The 5,754-nt window shown below is 42.1% G+C and overlaps 1 long non-coding RNA gene across 1 annotated transcript; it reads right to left on the bottom strand.

Moving 5' to 3' along the window:
• Positions 1-632: 632 nt before the first annotated feature.
• On the bottom strand, positions 633-4,340 carry LOC146170867 (uncharacterized). The gene is made up of 4 exons (XR_014703086.1): positions 4,103-4,340; positions 2,111-2,317; positions 1,416-1,479; positions 633-787 (listed from the first exon to the last, which is right to left on the bottom strand). It is a non-coding gene; the product is annotated as an uncharacterized LOC146170867 (long non-coding RNA).
• Between the last annotated feature and the right edge of the window lie 1,414 nt (positions 4,341-5,754).

Below are 5,754 nucleotides of genomic sequence, written 5' to 3'. Positions count from 1 at the left end.
TTATATATGTGAACAGCTAGGGCACTGTGACATGGAACAGTGTTTGTACAAATAAAGTTTGGCTGCTGTGTGAAGACGGAATTGCTGAAGGATGCACTTTTCACAGATCGATAAGGGTGAGCGTCCTAAGTGGCAAGTTAGCTGAGTCAAATCACTGGTGCGTGCATTATTCATAGCCTATCGCTTTGTACACCGTCTGCATTCACCCTCGGTGGGCTCGTCCATAGGAGCCTCAGCACCCGGTTCACAATAAAGCAGGCAAGCTAGTAGTAAGCCAGCTCATAGAAGTGCACAGAAATTATGTTTTCTTGCCTGCACCACTGCTGAATTTGACAAGATAGGGAATACTATTTTCTTAATGAAAAAGTTGAGTACTGGAAACAAGACTAGAAAAGTAGCGTTACATGCATTAGTATATACAGCACATAATTATAAACCAGTTCTAAAAGCAACAAGAAAAGTAAGGCCAGGAGGAAAGATATTTTCAAATGGTCCTTTAAAGGCACTATCCTGAAATGCTTCGCCTCAACAAGTACAATAAACGAAGAATCAAGCGTTAAATGGAGAAATGACATTCATCTCATATATACGATACAACGAAAAGAAAAAAAACGATAAGAGCCTCACCTCTGGATAAATTCCAGCGTCGTTGCCGCTGGCTCTGCATACTCAAGATTCAGGAATTATTACAGCACGAAAAGCAGGCAATCAACCTCACTGAATGATGCTGGCTCTATAAATACAGCTTCCTGTTCACAAAACACGCACTGCTTTCCATATATGGTACCTGAAATAGAATAAACATTTTTGTTTTGCTTCTAATGCAACACAGTGCCAGTGCTTTATTTAAAGTAGCCTAAAAAGTGAAGGCATCATACGCACTGGTGCTGTCATTATGAAAGGAGCAGGTAATTTGCAAAAAAAAATGAAGACAATTTTTTGGTTAATTTTAAATAACATAAATATTGACTTCAGTATTGTAAGCCATAAAAAATGCTATGCTAGTAACAAAAAAACAGAATGATGTGCCTGTCGCGCAAAATTATATAGCAATCATTATTTGAATACTCGAAGTGGCAACTTTGTCCCATTCTTTTTCGGAAGTCTATGCCTTCAAATGGTCATTTTGACTGAAATAGGAACACATAGTAATCTTGTATAATGCTCGCATATCTACAGTTTACAAGAACATATACCCATACTCATTTGTTAGATATATGACAATATCTCGTAACCTATGAAGACAGCTTCCCAAAATTTAAACCGTAATTTAATTTGATTAGTTAGCCTTTTTGTGAATGAAGAGCTAAGCAATCCAGAAAAAGGCATGGATCACTACAATTAGTCCAACCACACAATCTGCTGCCGCAGCCATATGTACAAAGCATGATAATAAATACCATCATCAAGCTTACCGAGTACAAATATAACTGGCGTGGACGGCAAATCGGAGATCCTGGATGTAATGCTCGTGCCTTCCTGATAAGAGACGGGAGTAAAATCAAATTCATGTGGTAACGAACAAGAACAGCTTATAGTGCTCCAAAACAGTGATAACTGACTAACTTTATAGCCATGTTTCTTTACTCAGCCGATGCACCGAATCCTTTGGTTTCTAGGAACATATACGCGGCAAACAATACAGCTGCGGATATTGTGACAGTCACCGGCAGATTTAACTTCAATGATGTAGCTCTCTATTTTATACTACAGATGCTAAGCATTTGAACAAAAATAAAACGGTGGTGACTGGTGTACCTTTTCTTCTTACAACTAAGAAGTTTCCTTTCTTTGATGGGTTCCACGCTCCTATTCCGTATAGCCATAAGCATCAGTCTTGCAAGTAGAGAAGAGTGGTACCATTATATGGTAGCTACCGAACCTAACAAGCATACTGAAAAGACGTAAGGGAAGTCAAACTGCAATAATCAAGGCTTCTAATAATTATAGTTCTTTCTTCTTTCTTTCATATAGTTCCAAGTTTCAATGAATAAGGCCATGAAGGCTGTTAGGTTATACCTGACACCACAATAGTTTCACATTATTTTACAATCTCCAAAATGGATTGCTCAGGATTCACTACTGAGGTACAGTGGGGTTTATAACTCACTTCAAAGATACGGTAGAGAGCACAAGGGTCGTCCTTGAAGTATGCGGCAAGGAGATGCATTACCACATCTGCCTCAGCCCTGATGTTGCTTTTTGTTTCTTCGAGCTGCCGGTCTGCAAGCAGGTACATGATTTCCTTTGAAGGTGCACTGTCAAGGTACTTCACAAGGAGTGGAGCGCATATTGCAATACTGTCCTAAAATGTGGCCTGGAATAAAATAAAACATTTTTTTTCATCATTGGCAAGCAAAGATTATTGGTAGGCTTCAATGGCAAAAGGCAAATGTTTGCTTTGACATGTATGAAGAAATTTAAATTTGCAGCAAGAAACACTGCAGTATGCTACCAATCTTCTACGGCTATCACAGTATCACCATTGAATGTGATGCGGGTCTGGCAGTCCTAAACCAAAGAAACAAATTATCGGGAAAAAAATAAACATTTAAAAGTTCTCATAAAATGATGCCCATTTACATCTTACTGATTAAATTTAGCTGCAAATCTTCACCACCCTAGGATTTCCACAACTTTCGCTGCTCTGCACAATGTCTGTGCTTGTAATGCTCAAATTTTTCATTCGCAAAAGCAAGATCTTTCACAGCATAGCTTGGTTTCCTCACATATCATTCAGCAGAACTGAATATTCACAACTCCAACTTGTACACTGCAGCCATTCTCCTTATCTTACCTGAACATCTTTCCCAAGAAAGTTATGTGCGTGACTGTAGAAGAATGGTCTGTGAAATAACAATGGCCATTCTTCTTTCACTTGGGCTGTGGTATGCACAGGGTTAGCCGAGTTGATGAACACCCGTTGGTAAAAATATGTTTCTTTCATGCACGCCATTGCAAGCGGCACGTCTATAGCTCTGAATGTTTTCCTTCCTTCCTTTTTCAAAAAATCAATTTTTTCATGGTCGTTTTCGGCAATTGGCTTTTGAACAGGCTGCCAGGTGTGACAGCCATAGCTGCTGCTTTTACTTTTCTTAGCTTGTTTTTTTTGGTCTGCTGCAGTGCCTGTGTTTCACGATGCTAATTTTCTACTCTGTTCTCTATTTGAAATGGTCCACAATATGTGCCACAAGCTTCATCCGTAATGACTCGTATCTCCCGCAGGATGGCACAGTACACAGGAAGGCAATGTTTTCTGTTTCAGCATGGTTTCTGTGGTGCCTGAAGACATGGCTTCTGAAGGTTCGGTAGTTCTTGAACGTAGCACCGCACGGACTGATTGGACATAAGGCTCCACCGAGTACACTACTATGATAAGAAAAATGTTCAAAGTAGGCCAGCCATGTAGAAAAGCTCTGCGCACATCTTGGGCATCTGTTCATCTTTCAGCACCATCCGGTAATAACGCTATAATAAAAAATAAGTTGTCATATAATTTACAAACAAGCTGTCATACGAAGACCACTCCGCGCACAACCCTCTGAACAATCAGCACCATGTCTTTTCCCCTGCCAAAGCCACGCCCGTGATTTTTCGCTGACAATTAGCCGGATTTTCTGCTAAACCGGCAACTTTAACGCTATCGCATTAATTATTGCATACTGCGGTCGAACAGCTCCAGTTGAAAACAAATTTCCACGGTACAAACGAGCGGCATAGTTCGCGATTGACAAGTGGTTTATGCCTCCTTAAATCTGATCACCGCAGCTGACCAAAATGCAAGCCAAGGTGCTGCTGTGTGCTGCTTAAGTACCGCTCAACACCGGACGTTCGTTTAGTCGGACAGTGCTATAGAATAGTTTCGATATGGTCCGAGTAGCTCCTCTGTCTGGACTCATCATGCGGAGAAGCGAAAATCATATGAGCAATGCAAATAAACAAGTTTGTAAAGAGAGCTCGCCCTGTATCGAAATTGTTCACTGAATAAAACGTTTGCACTGCCTGAATGGCGCCTTTGCGAAGCGCGCAGCACTGCTCTTAGACACCCGTATGAAGCCAGTCACGAGTTGCACCTCAAAGACAATTTTAAGATTGTTCTCACCTGTTAGGCGAACAAGTTGTCTTTTTTTGCTCGTCGGTGATCCAGATGTATTCGCAAGCGCACAAGATGGCTGGGTCGTCAAAGATAAAAAGTTGCAATGCAGTATCGCAGTCCAGACGTTCAGCTCCACACGTCCACGCCCTGTGCTCACTTGAAAAAGGCGCGAGAATGCAGTGCGCAACCGCTACGGCGCATGCGTCATTGCCCTAGCGACGAGGGGACGAAGCAGTCGTCGGCGCGGGCGCGGGCGGCTTTATGCAGCAGACGGTGCGGAGTAAGCGCGAAGGCGTGAGAACTTTGTTTTCCGCTGGGAGATGACACGTACAAGGCGTGATTAAAAAAAAATGGCTTACATCGAATCGGCCAACACGGCGACAACCGAAGAGCCTAGGAACGCCGACTTCTAGAGCAGTTTTCTATTTGTTTTTAGGCGCAGTACCCAAGGTCTATGTACAATACCTCTCACTTGTCGGTGGGCGCAGCGCCGGGAGGGAAGAGGTGAACGAAGGAAAGAAAAAAAAAAGTACGTCAGCGGAGGTTTTGATCTCAACTTACACTGAGACCGCATAGCAGACAGGCGCTCCTGTATTTTGACTCCATTGCAATACCGCCGCCGCGGCCGCAATGAAAGCGCTTCTCCGATCACCGGCCGAGAGCGCTTTGCTTTGCGCGTTAGGTGATGCTGCTGTGTGTACTATGCTTGACAGCAGCAGCATCCGGCCAGAGGAGAAACGATGCGCGGCTTTGGAATGGTGCAGGTGGCTCGAGAAGCCCAGCCCGGCGGGAAGGCGTGGGAGCATGTACAGTGTGCATGCTTGGGGATCTTCCATACTTGAGCATGCGGGCGTCGCAGTGGCGTGAACTCCTCCTTCATCCATGCCCGGTTCACGTATTTTCAATACGTATTGAATAAAACGGAAGCGCCTGAAATTCGATTCACGGATGTTCAATACTTATTGAGTAAAACGGAAGTGTCTGAAATGCTTATAAGGACATTCTCCTTCATCCGTGCGCCAATTCTCGGATGTTCAACACGTATTGATGAAAACAGTACCGTTTGACGTTCTTTTAAGGAGGTTGTCTGCGTAAAATTACGTTTTTTTTTTTACAGTGTGGTGCATCGACAAATGCGCACGTCATCTTTCCCCTCCCGCTTCCACCTATGATCGAACAAAAGACGGTCGTTTGACCTTTTATATTTACTTCAAAATATTATATATTGTTGCATGATGACTGAATTATAATATCGAAGAGGCGGAGTTCCGAGCTTCTCTGCTGTTCTGGCCAAATTTAGTTATAGATTACACAAACTATGTTCAAGTTAGCTAGCTGAAGATTATCTGATTGAATATATACATGTTTTTATTTGTATTCAGTTAATTTCCGCTATTTGGATAAGAGTAGATGTTTTTATAAAAATTCTCAAGATCGGCCCAGGAAACGAAATTTTCCTAAATTGAAGGCCTTTGTTTCAGAAAAGGTTCATGGTAGAGCAGCAATAATTCCACACTATGTTCTCAGCATAGTTATCCGCAAACAGGTAAAGCTTATATTTTTGTGACATTTGAATAGATACGATCGCGCTAATTTACAGAAAACAGCGAACATTGAAAATTTCTTAGGAAAATAAAAAAAAAACTGTTTTAACACTG

Source organism: Amblyomma maculatum, unplaced genomic scaffold (genome assembly GCF_055883805.1).
Source record: "Amblyomma maculatum isolate TAMU_Amacu unplaced genomic scaffold, ASM5588380v1 scaffold_30, whole genome shotgun sequence".
Taxonomy (NCBI): Eukaryota; Metazoa; Arthropoda; class Arachnida; order Ixodida; family Ixodidae; genus Amblyomma; species Amblyomma maculatum.
This window is presented reverse-complemented; position numbering and strand designations above follow the sequence as displayed.